Source organism: Oryzias latipes, chromosome 14 (assembly GCF_002234675.1).
Source record: "Oryzias latipes chromosome 14, ASM223467v1".
Lineage (NCBI taxonomy): Eukaryota > Metazoa > Chordata > Actinopteri > Beloniformes > Adrianichthyidae > Oryzias > Oryzias latipes.
In genome coordinates, this window is record NC_019872.2 from 19280937 (window position 1) to 19307528 (window position 26592).

General features: G+C 39.4%; 1 protein-coding gene across 2 annotated transcripts in view; it reads left to right on the forward strand.

The window, feature by feature from the left end:
* The first annotated feature begins 11681 nt into the window (after positions 1-11681).
* The window catches only part of LOC101165582 (gamma-aminobutyric acid receptor subunit alpha-3), a 177435-nt gene continuing 162524 nt past the window's right edge, over positions 11682-26592 (forward strand). For both annotated transcript variants that reach the window (XM_023962376.1, XM_023962377.1), the window contains exon 1: positions 11682-12062. The gene's annotated coding sequence lies outside the window, so the exon portion shown is untranslated. The remainder of the gene's footprint in view (positions 12063-26592) is intronic.

Consider the following 26592-nt stretch of genomic DNA (forward strand, 5'->3'; position numbering starts at 1 on the left):
CTAAGATAGCACAAGGGTTAAGTTCCCCTTCGCTCATCCTTGTATCTATTGTCAAAGCGTTCCCAGTGGTCTTATAATTATGATTATGCTGTTTTTTAGCCAAAATTAATTACGCCTGTGTCGTGTTTGATGACATATATAGTTTCTGCGGAGTGGCAGGAGTTCATTTGAAATTCGCCTCTGAGTTGTAGGTGGGACCGTTGGTGCAGAGCAACTCCGCCCCGATTCCCATCACCCTTCTATGTACACGCTTTTCTGCTAGCTTACAGCCCCTCACAACCCCGAGCTAACATTGCTAGTGCAACAAAATTGGTGAGCAATATTGGAGCTCGTCAGAAGAACCAACCACTGTCCACACAAAAAGTCAAAGTCCTCTGTTATGTCTTATTACAGGCAACATTCCAAAATGATTCAGTTGGGAACAATATGACCATGGAAGCACCATAGAAGCCATACAACAGAAAGGGGCTTAACCACTCTACCATGCAGTCCCATTTGAATCCACATGTAAAGCAAATATTTTAATCTTAAAATCTGTTTTTTGCAGTACAAATTTCTCTCCTGTTGCAAGAATAAGAAAAAAAAATGAAAAGGGGTTTACTTTCAAATTCTTCTCCACTCAGCTTGAACTCAGGACCCAGTTTGGGACATGAACATTAACCGCTTGGGGTTTGGGAATGGAAAAGTTGTGACGGAATTCCCTCACTACTCACTTCTTAGTGCACTATATTGGACTTTCGTCATTTTGTAAAGGTGTCCGAATCTACAATTTCAAAATCCAGTGCCTTGGAAATTTTCTCAGAAGTCTTCGCAAAAAAATAATTTGGTGAATATATACCTCAACACATTGCATTTTAATGATTAGTCATTTGAAAAAAAAACGTGTTTAAATGCAATTTATTTAAATCATTTAAGTTTAAATCATCAGAACACAGTGGATTCATAAACAGACTTTGTGAAAATCAAAATCAAAATATGAAAGTGCTGAACATGCGCACTTAGGGGACTAATTCCACTCACTAGTCCCCTATTGTAACACAACCCAAGTCTCATTCAAGTTGTGCTCCTTTGACTTCCACAGTGAAGCTTTATTCAAAATAATTGGCTTAGTCTTAAATTAGTCTAACTCCAAAAGGCCTTCTGTTGAGCAAATATAAACATGTTTTTTGACTCGTTCCACCAAATTTAGTTCTGTGCTGTCATTTCATGCTCAAATGGGAAGAAATACACATCTTTTATCCAGTCTTTGTTTTTACTGGTCTTGAGTTTGGACTTGTCTTTAGATTCAAACACAAAGATCAAAACTTGATGTATAATTTTCAAAACAAACTGTTGTTTACTGTCCTGCTTTTACTGGCAGTAATTCACTTAATATAAATGGTATTTTATCAAAGCTAGACGTGTACATTTACATGTGAAATGTGTGTTGGTCGAAACAGCAGAACGGAAATTACTGGGGTTATTTATGAAATAAACAGCGCATAAAGTCTTTTGGGAGCCTGTGTCAGTCTGATCAAATAGCTCAGTTGTGAAGTCTCCAGAGGCCTATTTTCAGTGTAACCCACTCTTTTGTGCTCCACAGTCAAATAGGCCACAACATGGCACTGAAACGAGCTCTGCTCACAGGAAATCCCAACAGGGCCGTTGTACACATCTGGGGATGACTGCACAGGGATTTCATCCAACTATGTTATTAGCATTCAGTCCAGCTATCTAATCAAAAATTGGAGTTGACCTGAGCTATTGACAAAAAAAATTTGACAAATAGACTTTTTATTGTTTTTTTTGCAAAAGGATGACGTTGGACACATAAATGGAGCTACCTCATTCACAGCAGTGTTGAACAATTGGGCCATGAGAACCTCATGTCCCCACATCAGCCACACAACAAAACGTGCAGAAGGCCACGTTCCCATCTGAGATTATTATGAGCTAAGTCTGGATTCAGATTACTGTTAAGTCTTTCAGGGGATCCCATTTGTGCTGTATGAAACCACATGTGCAAAGTGGTCTCATAATACATTTAAAAAACACCCTAGCAAAAATGGCCTACTCATTAAAGCTTGAAAACTCAAACTACATGAACCGTATTAGGGAGCAGCTGAGTCCAATCAACTGTAACCATGAAACATGCTAAAGCCATGGATGGGCGCACAACTGGGAAGCAGCAAACAGTGGCTTGTTTTTTAAATGATTATTAACTGAACATCGATAGAAGGGAGTTGTTTTTAGTTTACAATAGCACATTTGTCAACAGTAGCATTTCAGGAGAAAGCAGATTGGAAACCAGAAGCTTTGATGGATGGTATAACAAGCCACGATGGTTTCCAATTAATTGCAGCCTTGACAGTGATTTGTGTTGCTTCATCCTAATGTGATGACCTCAGCACTTTTGTCGTAAACCCTAGGTCCCGCTAAAGCGTCACACTGCATTCCGATGCTGTGTTTGTCCCTCTGGCAAACATTCGCATTTCAGTCACACGCATTACGCTCCTCAAGTGGAAATGTTTATGCAGCTGTTTCAGACAACGTACTGTACCGCTTTAAACTCCGCTTTTTGTCCCCGTCAGCCCTCGCAAAGATCAAAATCGGCTCTGTATTGTTGGGACGCTGCGCCATTTTGTGGGAAGGGTCCACGGAATCGCGCTGGAGTGACTGCGATGGTGAGGATACACAATGAGCCCTGGAGCAAAGCAGCTGGATGACAGAAGGGCCAATTGCTTCAATGAGGAGCTGACAGCTTCAGTGAAGCCTCGTGGCAGTTCATGGTCACATTTTGGAGTACATGCTGCCGAGTCTTTATGCAACCATGAGCATAAAGTTCACCAATCATTTTGTATTTATTTATCAACCCCAAAGACCCTTATGTGCTAAGTACAAGCTGAACACAGAAACTATGCAGCCATCTTTCTATTGATAATTATTCAACTGTTGGCAGAAACAAACACAAATTAGCAGATTTAAACCAGCAGAAATAATTTTCATTTCTGCTTTTTATAAAACATCTTAGAGAAAAAAAGAGTTTTAATCCTGGAATCAAAAATTAATCATCTTTTGATCTGTGTTCAAAGCGTTCCCAGTGCTTTTTAAATAATGGTTGTTTAGACAAAATCAATAAACCTGCATAGTTTTTGAGGACATGGTTTCTGCTGCTTTACACCCCCTCACACCCCCAACCTAACATTAGTGGTGCACTAAAATGGTGAGCAATATTGGAGCCACTCAGACGTTTTTTATAATCAATTTAAATTATGTTAATTGCATACATGGTTGAAGAGTTAACGATACTTCAAAGAAGGCTTAATGTACGCATTTTTGATTAAGATAAATGGTTAAGGGGATTAAGAGGTTTGGAGAGAAGTGCCTTATGAAGTTTTTCACAACAGTCATACTAAAAGTGACAACTTGTCACCCGTGTCACCATTCGTGCGCTGTACAGACCAAGGATATCCCATCACCTGCCATCATAAATGGTAAATGGCGGATACTTGTATAGCGCTTTACGTGCTTTACAGTCACAGTTCCATTCACCCATTCACACACACATTCACACTCATTAACACACCAATGGTGGCTCTGCTGTCAAACACTGGGTTCTGCCAGAGGCAACATGGGATTCATTGTCTTTCCCAAGGACACTTCGACACATGGGAGGGCAAGATGGGAACACAGCACCTGCGATCTTCCGATTAAGGGTCGACCGCCCTACCGCTGCACCACAGCATATGAATGCTAATGATAAAACAAATATTTGTATGTTAATGTGTACTATAAATGTTGTTTATATGTATGATTCCAATCATTTTATACTCAAAATTGCTGTATTTTGTGTATTCCCTGCTCAGTGTAGGCTGCGAGGTGCGGCAGCATTGAATTCTGCCTCATGTTAGATGACTCAATCCCATGTAAACTGGGTTAAGCGAGCTCTTTTGGCTAAGTCAGTGTCTGTTACCAATGCTTTATTAAAACGTTTTTATACATTATGGACATTTTTACAACACCTCCACACCTTCAATATAACAGTGTTTCAAGTGTGTATATCACTTATTTAGTAATAAAACCGCACAGGAACACAAAGGATGAGGCAGGCAATATCTCTGTTCCAAGTGAAGAGGGCGCACTAAAGCTTACGTTTGTTCTTCAGTGGTTGCTAATAAAGTTAAACAGGAGTCAGTTATTTTATGTGCTAACTAGCTGCGTTTACATGGACAAAAGTAATAGGAGAGAATGCCTGATCGGAAGAAAAATGCCTCATGCAAAAACGCCATTCGGAATACTCTGCCCCGATCGAGACAGGTGGGTTATGCCGATTGTTGATCCAATCGTGTTTCAAGTAAACACTACTACTCTGGTTTTCCGTCACGCATAGACACGCATAGTTCAGAATATCATCTCGTATATTACCGAGCTGCCGCATAAATATATGTGGCATCTCGGTTTGTTTACAGCGGGACTCATTTCCTCTTCTGGTATTTTCAACACTACTGCGCATGCCCAAATGATTTCTTCCGACCAAAAGTGTGACCATGTAAAGGTTTTTCTGGGCCCATGTACACGGTTGAGTTCTAATCCGACGGTTAATCCGATCAAGATATGTTGCCCATGTAACCGCGGCCTCTGATTGCAAAAAGGGTGGATGTAATATTACAACCACAAATGTTTTTTGAAAAATGGTTGTTCAATCAAAACGACAGCACCATAGCTGGAGCTTAAAGGCTTCAGGCTTCAAAGTTTAAAAAAACGTTCAAACTGTTTCTTAAACCAAGATCCATGGAATTTTTTTTTCCCTGGAAGAAGTGCATACAGACTGCATTTAAAAGGAAAGATGAGAACATTATGCAAATTATGTGTGTGTGCATGGGAGAAAGCATCCACCATGGTATGTAGCGTCCGTACATTTTACATTCTTCCTTGGCCTAATATGTACCCACTGTGTTTATTGAAAGAAGGCTGATTAGTGAGATGAAACACAATCAGTAAATTGGGTCTGTATGTTTGCAAAACTGACTATGAAAGATTCAATGTCTCACCAGCCAAAAATCCCACATCACTGGTACGTACGTTTTTTCATGTAAAAGCTGGTATAGGAGCTCTGTATTGGCAAAAACTACTGTTGAACTACTGTTGTATCCATGAACTGCAGGTGACGTCTCAAAAGAACAGTGATTAAATAAAATACATGGTGTAGTTGCTAGCATAAAAGCTTGAAGAAAAATAAACTATAAATTATCTACTTAAGTAAAGACTGTGGTCCAGCAGAGGATATTCCTGACAATTTGGGCACCTGCTACAGACAAACTGTATACAGATCTCTCCATGTTTACAGTATGAACCTAACCTTTTTCTGTTTTTCTACAGGAATACATAAACATGAAAAGTTTCATTTTTAAATTAAGTATTCAAAGTTGTCAAAGTTGTCTGTGATGCTCTTTGGAACATTGTTTCAGCTCTAACTCCACTTGTGCCAGTTTACACCACTGATTGCTGCAACAGATTGTTAAATGGGTTTGTAAATCAGGTGAATAAGATCAGAAAAAGTGTAAACTCCTATTGCTGTATCGTCTGGATTGCTCCTGAGCGAGATTTTCATTACACAACCATTTCAACCATTTTAATAATGTTTCTTGCCATATTTATGCTGACGAATTTCAATTGTATTCAGTGACTCTGAGTTCCATAACCTAAGTAAGTTAGTAAGTAGTAAGTAAGTAAGTAAATGTTATTTGTATAGCACCTTTCACAGACAAAAGTCACAAGGTGCTTCACAGGTTAAAATATGTATATATACACATATAAAAACATAAAAAACATAAAAGATAAAAAGCATAAACCACGTAAAACAATCATCTCAAGCCCAATAAAAGCAGTTTCAGTTAAAATGCTTTGCAAAAATAAAAAGTTTTTAGTTGACTTTTAAAAGAATTCACAGAGTCCAGGGAACATAGGGACAATGGAAACTCATTCTAGAGTTTGGGAGCAACAGCCTGGAAGGATCTGTCTCCTCTAGTTCGGAACCATGTCCGAGGGAACATCAAAAGGTTCTGATCCGCAGACCTCAGTGCACGAGATGGTCTGTAAGGGGCAATCAGATCACAAACATATGGAGGAGCTTGAGAATGAATGGGTGGGTGGAGTGCTTCTGTCCCAGGTGGAGGAGTCAAAGTAACCTGGAGTCTTGATCACCGGTGAAGGAAGATTGGCGTGGAAAATTGACATGCCGATTGGTGCAGCGTCAGCTTTTACACAGTCGCTATACTGGTCCATTGTGGTGAAAAGAGAGCTAAGTCAGAAAGCAAAGCTCTCAATTTACCGGCTAATCTTTGTTCCAATACTCACCTATGATCATAAGCTCTGGGTCATGACCGAAAGAGAGAGGCCACAATTGTTACCCAAGTAAACATAATTCAATCCGTCTATGTGCAACTTGGATCAAGGACACAATCTATGTCTTTGGACCGTGATTCAAGACTTTTGGTCAAAAATTGTTTTTATCATCTAAGAAATATTGCAAAAATTTGGCGCTGTTTTCAGGCTCTGATCTTGAGATAATTATTCATGCTTTTTTTAAATTCAGATTACTGTGACTTTTTTTAAATTGTCACAAAGATGTTCTTCCTAATTTTCAAATGGTTCAGTAAGACTTTCTACATCCACTAAGGACCCACATCAAACTCATTTGATCCTCCCCACACTGACTTCCCATCAAATGATGTATTGATATAAAATGTTTCTATTGTGACCCCACAATACACTGGTGATTTGTTGTGGCCCTACTCCCCAGGCCAGGTCCTCTGATCTTCTGGCTAGAGTTTTTTTAAAAGTCCCAAAAACAAAACCAAGGGAGAATTGTCCTGTCAGGCTTTAGCCCCCATGTTATAGAATGGCCTCACCTTGTTTGTGTGGCTTAATCTGTTGAGTCTTTTAAAAAGGTAGCTTAAAACATAGTCATTTAAACATGCTTTTAACTAACTAGCCTTTATTATTATTTTTTTTAACTTGTATTGACTCTTATTGTTTGAAGGGCTGAGGAGCAGAAGTCCAGCAGTCGACTTTTAATCACTCTAATCAAAAGATTGCAGGCTTGGTCTTGCTTTCCCTGCCCTTGTGTTGAAAGGCCCTTGGGCAAGAACTGAACCCCTCATTGCTACTTGTAGTTACACGTTTTAACACTGGTGTAACAGCGTTTGGCGGAGCCATGATCAGTGTGTGAATGAACGTGCATGGGTGAATGTAACATGCTTTGGGGCCACCAAGGAAGGTAGAAAAAGTCTATGAAGTATACAGCATCTACCATATTTATATTGTTTGATATAGTGTAACAGCACTCTTTAAATAAACTTAACTTACTTTCTCATATACTTTTTTAAACAATATACTTTGTAAATGCTGACCCAGCCATTGCAAAAAGTACACATTGACATTAACACCTCAAAAGTTTTTTATCCTTAGCCTCGCTTCTTCAGTTCAGGTGAGAAAAAGAGAAAATGTCACTGATCGAACACATGCACCGAGCAGTGTTGCATTCAGAAAACACGGATTTGTGTTTGAGCTTGTTTGTCTGTTGTTTTGTGCAGATTCACAAGCATTTAGATTTTGTAAAGATGTTCATAGCACATCCGATTTTTTAAGCATTTTCTTTTTCATTTTTGCCATTTACAAAACATTTCTTTTTTGCTAAGAAAAGATTTATTTTGGGCTTTTTATAAACAAGTTTTCTTGTTTGTAAACATTTGCATGACTCAAATATGTACATGCTTTGGTTTCACCTTTTTGTTTTTCCCAAATATTATATTTTATTAATGTTTTGCTTCTTTGTGAGCCAATTTGCAACAGTTTTTAAAGCTATTTTCTTTTCCTTTTCTTTAACTTACAATTTCATGTCATGTAAAATGTTCCATCTCCATTCAAGTTTTTAATTAAAAAAAATAATTTTTCAGATGCTTCTCAGGTTCATAATTGTCATAGCCATTTTAATCACATTGTTCATTTGTATAAGTTACTTCTTAGACTTTTCAGATAGAGCACAGCCCACGCATCTAGCACTGTAAATGTTCCATTCATTGCATAAAAACTTGATTCTTCTGATAACAACAAAATTATAATTTTATAAGTATTTTTTTTATTTTAATTTTTTTTTAAATTTAAAATAAATGTGTTTTAATTTGGTACTATGCGCCTTTTTTATGTGATCATCTAAAACTAAACCACTGTATAATTAGTAGGAGGAAGAGGTAATTATGCAGACAGGTGTAATGATGCAATTTGGTCATTTGATTTGATCAATTTGAAAATAAATAGATCATTAAGCTTTATCCTTTTTCGTAAATGTTATGGTTGCTGGCGGTTTCTTAATGGTCAACCCCACCTCTGCACAGTAATTTTAAGTTTGTTTGAAGGAAAATGAATTTTTTTCAAGAGCCCAAATCCATGGACGGCCCATTAAAATACTGCCCATTTCCCTTTCTCATTCCACAAAATTTGTCAAATTTATTTTTAAATGAAAAACACTATGTCCTCTTCATAGCCTTTTTTTCCTCAAACATTTCTCCCAGAAGCTGGAACTAATCAAGAAAAGAAGATGAGAATTACACACACCTGAGTGTCAGTTTTCCTGAGTTTATAATTACTTGCTAGAGGACACAATTACACTGGCCCGGGAATTATTGAAAGGAAGTTAACTGGATGGCATTTGGTGACAGCAGAACGGCTGGAAATGGCACATCGTACTAGATTTAATTTTTGCTCTTTGGAGGAATAAAAAGGCAGAGCTGATCTGAAATGTCAGCCTTGCAGACACTCACCTTTGCAATAAGACAATTCTTACAAGTGGTGAGTCAGCACACAGACAAATAAATAGTCTTCAAACTAAATAGAGAGGCTTGAGCTTTTGTCTGCATTGAACATTTCTTTGAAATAACACTGCTGAGATCTTCATCCGACACACAGAGATTTGTTTCTTATGCTCCGCAGCGTCTGCTGTGCAGGCGGCCATGTCTCCCCCCCTTTTTGCCACAGGAGCTGTTAGCAAATCAAGTTTATTAGAGCTCCTAATTACAATTACAGTCTCAAAGGGCATCACAATGGAACAATAAATGAAAATGATAAATGAAAGCGGCACAACACACAGCCCGTCCGCTATGAACCTTAGACCTTCTGCGAGAGCCAGAAAATATCCTTCCAGGAAAACTCAATTAGGGACGAGAACCAACAAGCTTCATATGGAACATTGCAGGGAAGAAACCTGGTTCCAGAAGATGTTATAAAGTCAAAGTTAGTGCACTAAACTGGGCTTCAAATCAACTAAAATTTGAAAAAAAAAATCCAATAAAGAACAATACATGATTAGTCAAAGGTAAGAGAAAGAAGCTCATTTGGTTGAACCTTCAAATAAAAAGGCTGGGTTGTCAGAACCTAACTCTAAATGATGCAGGCTGCAGCTTTCCCATCCGGTCAAACAGAATAACAGCTGAGCTACATTCACATTTATTAGAGGAGAGAGTGAGTGTTCTGAGACAACAGAGGGCCCATGGAGGAGACAGAAAATCGAGATTCAGGTGTGCTCAGTCCTAATCTTAAAATAAACTTGATTGATTTAGAAAAATAAAAGAACAACTTACTGCAAGCAGTGTCATCAAATGTAGATTCATGCAATGTATACGTGTAAACCTCAAAGCTTTTAGCTTTAGTTTTAAAGTCTCACTTCAATGAAAGTCCTGTTTTTGGTGTTTTTATCATGTCCTTGCGCCATTTTTTTCTATACATAAAGAATTCCATTTCTGAGAGTATTTGATTTTTCAAATTGCTGTAAATCAAGAGCAGACAAAAAATGCTGTTGGAAAAAGAGCTTATTTGGGATGTAGAAAAAAATGTGCTGGGCGGGCCACAAGTTTCCTGCTGAGAGCTCTCAGCAATGGCGAGAGGAATGGGGTGGGATTTGCCATCAGTCCCGCCCACAACTCAGAGGTAAATTTCAAATTTTACGTTCCCACTGGGCATGTGATGCATGTTCTTAAAGGTGCTAAATACACATTCTTGACTGCACATTTAGCCCATGGTGTTCACACTAGACAAGCAGGGAGGGACTTCTTCCTCCTTTTTCTTGCGACTGTTTATCAGTGGATGTCTGCCACCTACAGTATGAAGAGGCTTGGTGGGAAATGTCAAATCGGTGCAAATCTGGTAAGTCTTGCTCCGCACTTTTTCTTTCACAGCCCTATTTGGTTATATGAAAGACTTAGTGACGTAGAATTCCGGAGCGACACAAACAGCAATTATTCATTTTTCCCCCAAATCAACTTTCGAACAGTTAATTCTTCCATGTATTTTGACGTAATCCATCTATGACAATGAAATCCGAGTCACTGATTGGTCAGTTAAACCTGGTTTCAGTGGAAGTTAGCCAAGCAAGTTTATTAGAGCTCCAAGTTACAATTAGAGTTTTAAAGGGCGGCACAATATACAACAAATGAAAATGATGTGATCAATGGCCGTGCAGAGCCCAAAATCCACATTTGTGTGAGTTTACATAGACTTTTTATTGAAAGTGGTTGCTTAAGGGCGGTGTGAACGTTGCTTAATGAACTAATGTCACTCTGCAGAAACTATGCAACAACACAGGTTTTTCAATTTTGGCTAAAAACGGCATAATTATATTTAAAAGACCACTGGAAATGATTGTGTTTTTTTTTTTTTACAAAAGTTGAAGTTTGAAGTTATCAAAAGTTGATCAGACTGGGACTTTGAATATAAGTATATAGGTAAATATATCCATTTTTAAGTGCAAAAGTGTTCTGAGGACCACAGCACTGATGTGTTCATGATGTCCAGAATCAGAAAATCAGATTTAACTAAAAACAAAAGTCTTGAATTGTTTATATCTTAATAAAACATGGACTCACATGTATTTTGCTACAAATATGTCCTCTTTTATTTTTGTTCTTATATATTTTACTTTGTTGTTTTGTTGATTTCTTGCTTTTTTGTTTTGTTTTTTTCCTTTGAATTCCTAATTTCTCAATAAAAACAACTATATAATGATGAACCAAATTCTTTTATATATTAAAAGCACGTTTAATGTTCACTCCACCTGAGTTATTTCTGAAACATTTTGCCTCTTTTTTTAATCCTTCATGTTTTTGCAGCTGGCAGAAGTGTCAGGTTAGATTCCGGTCAATTTAACTTGAGAAATCCAGTCCCAATCCCCAAAAGGCATTTCAACTCAATAATTTCGTTTGTTTTTGACAAGATCCTATAGCAGGAAGCAAAATCAGGTCAGGCGCTCCTGCAGCTGTGCGCAAACACGCCTGGGAGTCTGCGCGTAAACGCAGCGCTCTTGTACTTTTCGCTGTTGCTGTGCGCAGGGGTGAGAGGTGACACCACAGGAGAGCGTTTGGAGACGAGGAGGTGAAGCCTCTCATTTTTTCCTGTCCTCTGTCCCTCCGTGGAGCCAGCACCGCCCCAAGGTCGCACGGTGGATATATGATCAGCTCTTATTTCCTCCCACTGCAATGACTCAGATGAGATTACTTTATCACTGTCAGCGGAGGCGGCGGCGCATCCCAGCCAGCCGGGGTTGAACCCCGGGCACCTGCGTCAGCGCGCAGTCAACGGGGCCCATCGTTTGTCGCCTTGTAGTGCACAAACGCACAAGGACAGGGGGGGGGAGGGGGGGTGCAAGACGCGCACCCTCCTCCCCCTCCAGAGCATCAATGACAAGCTGGTCGGTTAACAGCAAACACTACACGTCCATGTGGGCTTTGATGGCTGTGACAGATCACCGTCTGGGTTCAGGGTTTGCCCCCCTTTAGTCCAGCACCAATCTGAGGTGGGCAAAGGGAGGGGGCGGGAAGGTTAGTTTGAAGAGGGCAGAGCTTTGCGCGCGCGGACGCCGAATTATCCGTTATTTCTCGACTGAGAGGAGAAAAGAAAGAAAGAAAAAAAGATCCCTTCCAAGTGGATAATAACAGTTGAGGGAGAAATCATTGGGACTGAACGTCAGAAGCTAATTAACTCTCAGGAAACCGTGAAGGAAGACAAAACAGCCAGAGACGCAGCAGCAGCTGGTGAGAGTCTTGTGTTTTTGTTTTTAAATCAACTGTGATTCTGTTCATCTCATGCATGATGTGTGGGCTCCGTTTCTGCTTAATGCAAGCATTTCCTTCACACATGCAACAACTGCTGTCTGTGTCGCTACTGCAGTAGAATTGATGGCTTAACAGGTCTCCGCTGCTGAGGTGCAGCGGCTGCCGCGGATGCGGCGCTGCCTTCCCTGCGTCGGTGAATCAAGCCGCCGCGCGAGGTTCGAGTGTTTCCACCCGCAGACCCGGGGCTCTGACGACGTGACATTGCGGTATTAAAAAGGGGCTTTAACCTTCTGTTTGTGTCGACCTCAATGCGACATGGGGGCGCGCGCACAGTTTCTCACTTTCTGTTAATGGCTAATTATCGCGCGTGACGCTTTTCGAGAAAAGCCTAACGAGGCGCACCTGTGTCAAACTCCGGGCTCGTGCTTTGAGCGCGCGGGCTCCTTGCCGCAACCTGTGACCAGTCTGTTGATCTTAACCTTGGACTAAACCCCCGTTCAAGCAATGCCCTGCCTGCTTTTTGTCCCTAACTGCGCTGTTCGGTGCTTTTTCAGGTAATATAAAGAATATTTCTAGACTTTTCCACAAAGGAATCGAAGCCTTTCAGAATTTTAGACATATGTCCTTCAAACAGCTCTTAAGAGCATCTTTCTTTCAATCTGTTCTGCAGTCCTTAGAAAAGAGGGAGATAATTACCCAGAAATTCTACTCAAGTTAGATTAGTTACTTCAAAATAAGAGAAAAAGTAGTCATGAAAAAGTATTTACTCAAAGAGAAAGGTAACTGGTGAAAAACTACTCTAAGTAATGGTTTAACATCTTTATATTTTGTATTTCTGTCTTCAGAAAGCCTCCCACTGATGTATTGAGCAAGTCAGGGATGTCATTTTTACCAATATGATTTTTTTAAAACATGTTTGGACTACATGTGATAAATGACTAGTCTACTTTTGTTTTCTTTATTGGATATGGAACACCAAGTCTGTCATGTTTTTAAAGGTCCTTTTCTTTTTTCTTTAAATATTTATTTTACTGCTGCTTTACAAACCTACAAACAACAGGTTCTTCATTGGTTTGTCTAATTTCTTGATGCCTTCTTCTTCCAAAATTTCAAATTTTTCTCCAGGTGTGTTAAGGCGCTTTTAATCATTGTTGAATTTTACCATCACAAAATCGTTATACTAACTTATTGGTTAACTTCATGCAATGCAGTAAAATAAAAATAAAAAACTACAAGACAGATATTTCAAGCCCATTTCAGATAACAGGTCTGATTAGAAAATAAAGAAAAATGAACAAAGATATTAAAAGATGACTTAGCCCTCTTGACAGTGTAATAACTCATGATCATGTTGGATGTTTTTGCACTTATGAGTACACATAAACCGAATCATTAAGTATGATTATCAATAAGACGTAGAGTTTTATTTTTTTATTATTTATTTTTATTTTTTGCTTGAGAGGGAGTAAAAAGAGTGAGAGGATATTATTCTACCTCTGTTGTGTTATTTTGCAATTATTTTTACATAGTTGCTATTTTACATTTTTGCTATATATACTATAAATATTTACGTTTATATGAAGTATATGTGCTGACTGTGAGTTTTTTGTCAGTGCTGATGGGCATTCTTAGTACAATAAGAGTACAAGTTAGTACAATAAAAATGTCAAAAACTAAAATAACTTGACAAATACAGCCCAGTCTAGACAGCAAACAGTAAAAATAAGACAAAACTGCTCCTGAGAGTACAGTTTAAAAAACAGTTGCTAAGTACAAATGAATAAATGTAACTTTTACCCATATAAGCTCAAAAGGCATCTTTTTTTACTCTTCTAAACCTATCATTAACCAATCAGTGGCTGGGAATCTAAGTTATTATCGTACTCAAGTTATTATCAAATTTTATGTAAAATAAATATTTCAAAAATGCAATTTAGTAAAAACGTAACAGGTATAAAACTGCTAAAATATTGCGTAAGAGTTTAAATAGTTTGCCTAAAACTAATAATTATTTCAAGCTCAAATAGATTTCCCCCCAAAAATTAAACATGACATTAAATCTATCCTTTTTTAGAGCTCATTCATTTTTTCATTTTCATTCATCTTCTTCCGTTTGTCCCTCTCGGGGTCACGGGGCTGCCGGAGCCTATCCCGGCCACTTATGGGCGAAGGCAGGGAACACCCTGGACAGGTCGTCAGTCTGTCGTAGGGTCACACATCACACACCCATTCACACTCACATTCACACCTATAGACAATTTGGAGTGAACAATTGACCTATGAAGAATGTTTTTGGATTGTGGGAGGAAGCCAGAGTCCCTGGAGAAAACCCGCACATGCACGGCGAGAACATGCAAACTCCAGAATGGTCCCCCATTATTGTTCTGCTTCAGGTCCTACAGGGGGACTTGAACCAGGGACTTTCTTGCTGTGAGGCAAGAGCGCTAACCACTGTGCCACCGTGCAGAGCTCTTAATGGACTTTTCTGTGTTAAAAACATGTTTGTACCAATGAATGAGCAATTGTGACTTCATCCATAGAAAATGCTTTACTTCCATTTCCAAAGAAATGAAGTCAATTCAGTTCACCTTTTTATGCAATATGGATGCTGCCATGTTGGAGCCAGTCTTCGTCAGTAAGCACTAATTAGTCAGAGTCAGCCCTGTTGCCATAGAAATCAATCAAGAGTGGACTTGTTGGAAGTCCACACCTCTTCCACCTCAAAGAGAAAGATAATCTGTCAATCAAATGTTTTGAACATCTGATTGGTCACTTTGTAACTTGCAAAAAGGCATCAGAGCAAAAATAGTTATTGGGACAAATAGAATGACTGAACAATAGTTGTTTTTTCTCTTTTTTTCTCAATAGAAGTGTATGGGATTTTGGCTTCTTGGAATCAGCAGGAACTTCCTGTTTGGAACACGAGGGGAAGGGGTCACTCAGTCCAGTTCTCCCATACAGTCAGTGGTTAGTACCCACCTCTGCAAATTAGCTTGTTTTGTTCAACTGATGCTATTATCAGCTTATAAAAGATCTTTCTAGAGTGTTCCACATCCGAATCTTCACAATTTAGGATTCTGTCCTGACCTGTCCTTCAAACAATTAATAAGGAGACTGCGAAGTGCTTCAACCACCTTTGAAAGCATACTTCTATCCTTCTGTTATTATGCATGTCATATAGAGTATTCCCATGGCACACTGAGAACTACCTGAAGTGATGTTTCTGAAACATCAAACCAGCATGCTTCAATAATTTAGCTCCTACCATCTTGCAGGAGCATGCAGACCCTTTCACTTGAGTACACAATGGGGCAATTGGCTCCTTTTCAGGCCAAAATTTGGTTCTGAATATTTTAAATAGCCACAGTACACATCTGTAAGTGGATTGTGGGGCTGCGGTTCCTCTCCTGATGAAGAAAGTGGATTCAAAAAAATTACTTTCAGGAGTCCATCCATCCATCCATCCATCTTGTCTTATCCCTTCATCCTGGTCAGGGTTACAAGGGGGCTGGATTCTCTGCCAGGAGTAATCAGGCAAGGGGGCGTGGCACAAATGGAGCGGGTCACAAATCCATCACACTGAGGCAATACCCGTGCAAACACTCACTCCTACAGTTCATTTACAGTTAACCATCAACCCAACACGCATCTGTGTTTAGGCTGAAGAAATGCACGTCCTTCCTATGCAGGCATGAGCCGGAGGTACAAACTCCACAACTGAAGGTCCTTTCCAGCATCCCTCCCCCGAAAGACTTAGATGTGAAAAAACATAGCTCAGCAGTAGACATGAATATCTTTAAAGCCTCTTATGGAAAACATGTTAAGTTATGCATTCATTAACAACTCTGTAGCAGTCTTTTCCGTTTCTAGTTAAAAATAGTTTAAACAAAAAGTTTTTCTAGAGATTTTGTTCAGATAAGTCCAGATTTATTTTAGGACAATAAAGACAAAGTTTAGTTGACCACAGGGCTTAGAAAAAACAAAACTAACTTTAAACATGATAAAATAAAATATTTTATTTATTTTTTTATGGTAGAGAATGAAAACACAGTCTGTTAATTATACCTGTCTGTTCACATTTAAGAACTATTTGGCATGATTTAGCCAAATGTAGGACTAAAAGACCAGATTTTTACTTTGAGAATCTTTCTTACTAGCTGTTAAACCACAATCCTGAAACTAGTTACTGCTCTGTAGTTATCTGTCACAAGAACAGGCAGACGACTGGATCCAATTGCAGTAGGTTTATTAGCTCAGCTAAAAGTCCTCAAAGCTAAATCAGGGTCAGGCAGGCAGAGGTTAATGACAAGCATGAAATTATCAGAAAAGAGACAGGAGTAGTCAGGATCCAGGCGAGATTCAGGGCAGACGACAGTCAGAAACACGGTCAGGAAACAGAAGATCGGGTCCAAATATAACATACAGAACAATATTTCACAAACAATATATCGCACTGGGTGAGGCTCAGTACAGTGAATATGTGATTGACAATTAATAACATTTACCGTGTTGTGCTGTGATTGAGAGTGAGGTGAGTGAAATGAGAGTCCGGTGTGCGGCATCCAGGACGAGTCTTGGGGTTGCTGAGAGATGATAGAAGAGGTTAGAACTCTCGAGCTTGTTCCCGCTGGTGACCAGTGGGGGAGACAGAGCTCTGACTTCTGACATTATCATTATATTACTGTATTTTTTGCACACCTAAAAGCCTCAAATTCTTTTAAAAAATGACAATGCGCCTTATAATCCAGAGGGCCTCATTAATTAATTTTGCTTGTGAATAGTAATGTAAAGCCAATTTTGGGAGGTACACAGTGCTCTGTCAAAATGTCAGCCTGCTTTTTGTTTTTAATACGAGTTGCAAACAAGGTAAATTGTTATTTTGAAAACACTAACGTGGCTAATGTGTAGCAGGGTCGGACTATGTCACTAACAAGGTTGGTAGTTACAGGTATCGTAAATATTCTATGCCGCTAATGTGTAGAGTGTTGCAAACAAGTTCTAGAATTACTGTAAACACAGTAAATAATGTCGGACTGACGGACTTAACTCTGATTCTTTAATGCAGCTTGGGCTGCGTTCACACATTTGTGTGTCAAATTCACATCACATGGCTTTCTTTCTACGTGTGTGAAATTCAGTGCTCGCCGCTTGTCCAGAATTGTGTTCATAAACTTGACACTCCAGACATGTGTGGGAGGAGCTACTATCTAAGGTTTTTAACCTTGTTGCTTCATGTGCGCATTGTCTAGAAAAATAAAAATAAAATTAGACAATCCTTTTATTGTCTTTATGGGAAAAAAGAAAAATTTTACACATTTCAGGAGTAGAACTATCAAATTGTCTTCCATGTTTGTTCCATCTGCTGATCAACAGGTCATAAACACGTCACGGGCCAAAGCTGATTCTCTGATTGGTTGATGCAATGTGACTTTTTTGCCAAAGTTCAGATTTTTTAACTCTGGATGTGCAGCGACACCCAAATCACACCCTGATCCCCAAACGTGCAGCTGCCAGACTAACGCTCAAATCGCGCCGCAGGACCTCTCATTCCGTCTGTACGTTGACTTTACATTGAAACTGGAAGCCCTTGATGTGCAAATCCCATTTGGTGTAAACACAGTTTTATTGTGTAATAGCTTTAAATATGATATAATTTCAAAAATAGATCATTCGTTAATGGTGCGCCCTGTCATGTGGTGCACCCTAGAGTGCAGAAAATAGCAGAACATGCAGACACTTCCCTTTGGACGCATTTCAGATGAAAAAGATATTTCTCTATATTTTTTGTCCAGATATTTTTGTTTAATTAGTGGGCATCATGATTAAAAGCTGAAGAATAGTTTCCTTTCTGCTTTGGTCTTTGAATGCCCCCCCCAAAAGTTTGTCCTCCCCTCCTCGCATTTTGTTTTCAAGACATCTCTGACTGTGGTGTTGGGCTCAACCGTATGGAGCTCTCCACAGTCAGATCTCAGTCCACATGGTGTGAGCCTCTCTGGCCTCATGAGTGTGACCACAAGTAAATGACTTTTCTCAGTCGGTCCCTTCATCTGTTGAGACATATGGAGCTAATTTTTCCCTTCCACCCCCCACCTCCCCTTGTTTTCTTTCACAGCAAATGTCTGCGTGGTGAAATGGAAGCATTTTCAGATCCTTTGTCCAGTAGTGCGAAGTGTGTGGGAGAGCGGGTTCTGGAAGGAGAGGTTGTTATCTTATCGGAGTGCCAAAGATGCTCAGCTTTTATGAGTCAGACATCTGAAGTGTGGTGATTAGAGGATCTCTTTTTAATTGCTGCTCTTTGCAGTTCCGCGTGCACAAGCAGTCAAATCAAATATGTAGCAGAGACAGAGAAAGATCTTTGCAGCGCTTTGCATTTGCATCTTTATTCCTGAAGGCGTGGAGATGCACGACGCAGGAAGACGAGGGATCTCAAGTGACGGCAAAATAAATAAGAATAATGCCTCCCCTCATGACTTGGGGAAGACCTGTTTTAGCTGTTGCTTTATGCAAGTCAAGGCATAAATATATGTTTTGAAGATGTCTCCATAAAGGAGTTTTCCTGAGCTCCACCCCCACTTCATGTATAGGAGGAGGAAAAGCTGCTTATAAAAACATCACCCTGCAGATCTGCTGGTCCTGGACGTCTCCCTATTCACTGTGCTGGTCAAGCTGACATTTGTTCAGGACATAAAACAACCATCTGATGATGATGATCAAGAAAGCTGATGAGATGTAAGTATCATCTCTTATTTAGAAGCTTCAACCATGATCATGACAGCCATAAACAAAAATACTGAGGGGGAATTTACAGCTTAGGTCCCGAGGGTGACACAAACAAAGCCGATGAGAAAGACGGGCTGGGTTTATCCACACAAACCTGCTTCCCTCATTATGCCCAGCCACGGTGTCTGGATGCACAGCTATTAGTCATCGAGGTTGAAAGGAAGTATTTGTTGACGAAACCTTGTTAAATGACACATTTTTCTGATTTGGGGGAGTGGCTGGAGCACAGTCAGTTGAGCAGCTGTCTGCCAGGTAGATCGATGGTTTAATTCCCGAGCTTAACAGTCGTTAGCTATGTTTACTTGCACGCCAATATTCCTATCTTAGCCCTGCTAAGCTCATACGCTTGACATGGTAACATCAATTCATTCATTTGGTCATCTTAGTTAAAAAAAAAATTGTTGTATTCTGGAGAAATCAATTAGAAACACGCAAATTTTTCATTGATGACCCAAATGATTGACACACAGAAGCAGTCACTGAATTTTCAGACTGAATTTATTCTTTTCTGCATTTTTTTATTTGACTCAAATGTTCCTTGGCAAGCTTTTCCTCACAAAAAGTTTTACATTTACTGGACTTGGGACCAGCTCACGCTTACACTGGGTGTCAGTTACAAATGCTCAGAAAAGACAGTGTAGCACTCATTCCAGCTCTTTTGTTTCCACACAAACCATTGCTAAAATATTCCATTGCCATAAAAAAAAACCTCAAATCTGAAGAAATACAGCAAATGTACATGTTGAAAGTACAAAGACATTTATTGAGATGCCCGCCTACACTCTGAAATGTGTTTTAGTTGACACTAAAATAAATCAAAACTATAAAAAAATGAAGGCAAACTGTAGGTTCAAGTTCCCTTTGGTAAAGCTTTATTTAAAACGTTACAAAATGACTTTTTCTGCTTCAGCCTTGATATAGATGCTTCATAATAATAAATACAGCTGAAGATATTAATGCAATGGCCGTGAATTGGTTTGAGTTCGATTTGAAGGATAAATAAATGTTTAACATGTCAATTTTCAAATGTTATTTCTTTGACCATATGTTTACGAAAATGTTTGAAATCCACACTGGCTGCATGGCGCAGTGGTTACCGCTCTTGCACAGCTAGAAGGCCCCCGGTTCAAGTCCTGGTTGGGGGGGGGCTTGAAACAGAACACTAATGGTGAAGTGTGCATGTTCTCCCTGTGTCTACATGGGTTTTCTCTGGGGACTCTGGCTTCCTCCTGATTCACAGCAGTTTGAATAAAGAAATACTTGATGTCCTTCATCATCAGAAAAATGCCACAAGAACATGTTAAATCAGTAAATCAAAAAGATTTGAATTTTTAATTCATTAGCACTCATCCTCTAACACAGTTAGGAGCCATCGTCCCCACATTTGGGCCGTGATGGAGGCACGGTGATCAGACAATGTACTGTAGCTACTGTTAAATGTATTAAGCTTCAGAGCCTAAGAAGGAGTCAGCACCTCTATACTGTAGTTAGTTAAAACTCTGTAAACATTGATTTGTATTTTTTTCCCCCAGTACAAGTTAAATCAATGTATAATAGGATGTTGCTGAAAACACATAGCCACCCTGCTCCTTTTATTCATAAAGCCCCACTCCAATCATCTTTTGATCTATTGCAAAGGCATTCCTACTGGTCTTTTCATTATGATTATGCTGTTTTTAGCCCCCCCAAAAAAATCCTTTTCTAGCACATAGTTTCAAGAGAGCAACAGAAGTTCATTAGAAATTAACCTGAGTTGTGTGTGGACCGTTGGCGCTGTGTAAGCCTCCCCACACTTCCCATCATCTCTTTGTTTACACTCTCTCCTGCTAGTTTACAACCCCTCACACCCCCAACCTAACATTATGGGTTCAACAACAATGGCAAGCAATATTGGATCTATTTATGCTCAGACAAGGAAGACAATGACGTACATTGTCTGCAAGTGGCTGCATCAGAATGGAGCAGAGCAGGGAGCTTGTGGCTTGCCATGGTAACTTCAACGTCATATCTACAAGTTTTGTCCAACTGCATTTTTGCATCTGCTCCTGATTCACCATGATTGTAATAAATAAATATTTAGAAATGCAACTTTAATCTTGCTTAATTTTCTCAATGTGTGTCCATCCGGAGAAGCATGCTGCAAGAACACGTAAAAAAACTCAATTTTCTCTGGAGTATGTCCTTAAGCATAAAGTATGTTTTTAACAGTTTTGGTGACCTTTCTGAGTGACGGTCAAAATCTCTCAAATGTCACAAGCTTCCAGAAGCCTAAAGCTCTCATTTTACAGGAGGGACAGAATGTCTGCCGGTCACAAGACACTTTGAAAATGTCAGCCATTGGGGACCCAAAGTGGTGTTGAAGATAAATGTGGGGTTTAAAACTGTAAAAGCTTGTTTGTCGAATGAAGAATCGCTCCAGTCATGCATTAATTAGATTTTCTGGCAGTAGAAAGGAACTACAGTTATTGGATACAGGACCTACGGCCGAGGCTGGCAGAGAACTGTAGGCTATTTTAGTCGGAAAGGCAAAGACAGCAAGGGGCCAGTTTTTGATCCAGATAAGCTGAGAGGCATTGCTCGAAGGTTATTGGCTTCAACAGTGGGTGTCATTTTCCTGGATCAAATCGCAGAAGGAAAAAAGTGAAATAACTTCCTAAAAACTGTTTACTCTATCAATAAAATGAAGAAAAAGAAGAAAAAAAACAATCTTCGGAACTTCTATTGCACTTGATGTTCAAAAATGTAATGTTTTTTTTGTGCTTTTGTCACACAGAATGTGTAAAGCGCCGCCGCACATCTGTTGCTGTGGCAACCAGATGTTTTGGCTAAAGGTTGTGTGCGTTTGCTCAGAGGGGTTTCTGCAAAGAGGAGAGGAGCTCCAACTGTCTTTTCGTTGAACTTGTTATGCACTGCAGTAAATAGTGTGTGTCACTGCGTCCTGGGGGTGTCACAATACTCAACATCCACACTGCAAGCATGTTAGCCGCATGGAACGGAATCCTGCCGCCACTATCAACCCTGTTAATGTGAGCTCCTGCATAATTTAATCCCCAAAAAAAACACATAAATAAAATGGCTTTTGTGTTTGTGCTTCAAAAGCTTTTCTGTCATTTCTGACAAAACATCAACAAAAAGGACAAAACCAAAATGATCAATAGAAGATTAATGTGTCCTAAAAACCTAGAAGAAATAACATGGATCAGTGCTGGATCCTATTACGTTATACCTATTATGGTATGGTTTTAGAGGATAAACAGTGCATAAGGGTCTTTGCCTAAATGTTATCACTTTTAAATACCTACTCCATTCCAAATGGTGTTTTTCTACAGTTCTTAGCATTTTTGTCACGATGAAGAACATTATAGAAAAAAAATCAAGATTATAACAGTATTTCTGATTATTTCTTTATTCAAATCATTGTGAATTGAGGGAGAAGAAAAAAACCGTTTGAAAAAGAGCAGCAGAAAGTGTAAACAAAGACATGATGGCTTACTCCATTCCAACAGTCCCACCCAAAACTCAGGGGTGAATTTCTGATGAACTGTCTGAGAAATGGCACAGGATTTTTCATTTTGGCTAAAATGAGATAAAAATTATTAAAACACTACTGGGGACACCTTTACAATAGAGCAAAAGATGATCGAAGTGGGACTTGAAAGGTTCAGGCAAACGGCTTCATACAATCTAATGGACTTTGCGAGAACTCCTGAGGTCTCTTCAGGGTCCATTCTGTGAAGGATATGCTGCATGTTTTTAAGAACCGCATAGTAAAATACAATAGTACATCAATAGCATTGTGAAAATGAAGGAACGCTCTTATTTAAGCAGTTTAGAACCACTTGTAGAAGAATACATTTTTTTCCTTTTCCCTTTTGCAAAAAAAAAAGAGATAATTAAGCAATAACTCAGAAAGTTTGATTTAGACCTAAACCAGTCTTCTACAGTAAATTACTAAACCTTTGAGGCAAAGATCTGCTCTGTTGAGAACAATATGTTAAAATTTTTTACAACATCTGGAAAAAATAGCTTTTTATTTCCCCCCTTGCTGTTGTGGAATGATGACTAAATGCATTTTTTCTTGTGAGGTAAACCAGAGTTTTGGATCTGGACTGTCCTCTGAGTTGATTTATAGTCCCTTTAGGCTTGAAAATGACAGACTGCCAGACACTCCAAAAAAATAAAATAAAAAAGGACAAATAGTAGGGGTGTAACGATTAATTGTTTCAAATATTCAATTCATATCATAATTTGTGATTGACAATCTGATTCATAGTCGACATTTGTTCATTTTAGACAATCCAATTTGATCCATTATGGGACTGTTGGTGGGGGGGTGCTCTTTCGCACTGGTGGGTTTGATGGGCTACCTGCTCTCACTGAAGCATTCAATGTGTTCAACTACATATTAGGAAACACACAGTAATTCAGTTTACATGAAGTTACATTATGACACTCATCCCATGACCCAAACATGACCATCACAGAGGCACTCAGCTGCAATCTGTGTGTTCATTTGCTGGACACGACAAAAAAATCCAAACTTTGATCCAGTTCACTACCTAAAATCAATCCGAGATATCTAGCTAAAACTTCAACCAGTTTGACTCAGAGATCAATACCTGATCAGTGCGAGTGAAGTTTTCCAGATTCTTTGTATTTTTTCAAGATAATCAAGTGTAGATTAAATATGTGTACAAACAAACAAGTAAATAAGAATGACTGTCAAATCCATTCACATTCTAGTTTCCATAAAGTTGTTTTTCCATTTCCAAATAATCCAAAGGGAACATTAGTAGAACATTGTAGAACACTGTATGGTCACATGTCTTTGCTAAATTCAAAGTGTTCCCACTTGGACTGGAATGATGAACTGATCATTTTACTGTCATCATATGTGTGTCGTCTGCTGTGATGCACTTGGTCATTTTTACATTATAGTAAAATAAACCTACCATACCTCAATACAAATGGTATTTTCCAATATTGATATAACCGATTTATTTAATTTTGAAACATTTTTCTTAATGGTATAGGATGATTCATTTAACAGATTGCCTCAAATAGATCATTCTAGTTGGATCATTGGAATAGAAATTGAGTCGATCCATCGTTACACCCCTAGCAAATGGGTGAAGCAAACAAGCCTTACATTTGATGAAGACCGTCACCAGTTAATATTACAGTATTTGATTTTAAATCTATTTACCTATTACTTTTCAATAAGTTTCCAACAGTGATGACAGTTTTGATCTGTTAGCTTAAGGACTGTAGTAAATCGATCAAATTCATAGTGTAAAATGATCTGGAGACATAGCTTCACTCATGCAGTCTTGTCTGCAGGCCCTTGCTTTATTTATTTAGCCGGAAGCCTCCCAAAAAAAAAAAATAAGGTATAAAAAAATAAAGCATATTAGCAGACGAACAGAAGACAAACTCATGTGTTTCAGTTGTTGCTGAAAAGGAAGAGGCTCCAGCCTTCCTTGACAGGAATATACAATAATAATTCCCTCTTCCTGGCACCCGCACAGGGAGAACCTCTTTTAATATAATGAATTATCTGGCTCGATTATGTCCATTATAAAAGAAATGCGACATAGATGTATGCTTATAAGTCACTAATGCAGAAATAGTGAATGCATCGGCAGTCCTTAGTGTATGCTGGACTGTATTTTTATGAGAAGGGGGGGAAATGGTGACACAAAGACATAAACTGAGTGACGAAAGAAGTTATCACCCTCACTGTTTGCTTTGCTCTTTTTTCAGTCTCTTTTTTTTTTAATTAAACTGACTCAAGCTAAAGATAAACCCTCTGACCCACAGGTTATAAGTTGAGCTGTGCACCATGGGGTCTATATCGGCTTTAGGTCATTGCTAAATGGAAAAGAACTGGCTGGACAAAGGTTTTTGAAGCTGCTCCTTAGGTTTTTAAACCATTTTTGCCTTCATGAAAATTATCACAAATATGAGAATGGACTCCGGCTTTACTAGATAATTAAAGTAAAACCCATAAGTATCAATCCGGTCATGATTTTGTATGTTTTTTCATGTTGTCGTGCAGCTGTCAGGTTTCTAAATAAATGTTTTCTCCTTTGATCTCCTCAAAACACAAACAAAAGACGTTTTTTATTTTAGGTCATGTGTGCAAAATGAACATATGTTCTTTAGGTTCTTTATGCTGAATGCAGGGTTGCTTAGAGTGTCTTCAGGGACTCTAGAGGATCTCCACCTTTGCCTCCTGCTGTCTTATTTAATTGCATGTTTGCATGGTTGCATGTGGTCTCTGGTCTGCAAAACTGAACATTTTCATGGGAAAACTGCCTTTTTGATTCCTTTTTTCAGCATCTGCTACTTTTTGAAAAAGGTGATTCTAGTTCTCCAAGGCTTTATCCTTCTGTGTAATTGAGGCCAACCTAGTTATTGGCATTTGAAGAAAATAATCTTCCCAGTGTGGGTATTAAGGATCTGTATACTAGTAACAAATGTTTCTTTGTTTTCTCCCAGCTTGATGAAACCAGAACTATATTTATCTATTCTAAGGGTTTAGTGAATTTTCTGTTTTTATTGCTGATTATTTCCAATCTAGCCACAGGGGTTGCAAGCCAGTTACTTCTGTGCCGGTCCCAAGCCCGGATAAATAGAGAGGGTTGCGTCAGGAAGGGCATCCGGCGTAAAAATTGCCAAAATAACCATGCGAATCATCCACAACACTTTAGACATACCGGATCGGTCGAGGCCCGGGTTAACAACGACCGCCACCGATGCTGTTAACCTACAGGGTGTCGGTGGAAATTTGACTACTGTTGGTCGAAGAAAGAGGGGAGGCAGAAGGGCCCGTGGCCAGAGAGAGAAGGGAAAAGGCAGGAACATAGGTTTGAGAATAGGGACTCTTAACGTTGGCACAATGACAGGGAAAGGCAGAGAGCTGGCAGACATGATGGAGAGAAGGAAGGTAGATGTACTGTGTGTGCAGGAGACAAGGTGGAAGGGCAGCAAGGCACGTAGTATTGGAGGAGGATACAAACTGTTCTATCATGGTGTTGATAGGAAGAGAAACGGGGTAGGAGTGATTCTGAAGGGGGAGTTTGTAAACAGTGTTCTAGAGGTGAAAAGAGTCTCAGACAGGATGATGAGCCTAAAGTTAGAAATTGAAGGGGTGATGGTGAATGTAGTCAGTGGGTATGCGCCACAGGTTGGCTGTGAGTTAGAAGTGAGGGAGAGATTCTGGAGTGAGTTGGATGAGGTCATAGAGAGTTTTCCCAGAGGAGAGAGAGTTGTTATTGGAGCAGACTTTAATGGGCATGTTGGTGAGGGCAACAGAGGTGATGAGGAGGTGATGGGCAGGTTTGGTGTGAAGGAAAGGAATCTGGAGGGACAGATGGTGGTGGACTTTGCGAAGAGGATGGAAATGGCTGTAGTCAACACTTACTTCCAGAAGAGAGAGGAACATAGAGTGACATACAGAAGTGGAGGTAGGAGTACTCAGGTGGACTACATCCTATGTAGACGAGGTCATTTGAGAGAGGTTAATGACTGCAAAGTGGTGGTAGGAGAGAGTGTAGCCAGACAGCACCGCATGGTGGTGTGTAAGATGACTCTGGAGGTCAGGAAGAAGAAGAGAGGGAAAACACAAAAGAAGACCAAGTGGTGGAAGCTACAGAATGAAGAAACTTGTGAGGAATTTAGGCAGAAGTTGAGGCAGGTCCTGGGTGGTCAGGATGAGCTTCCAGAG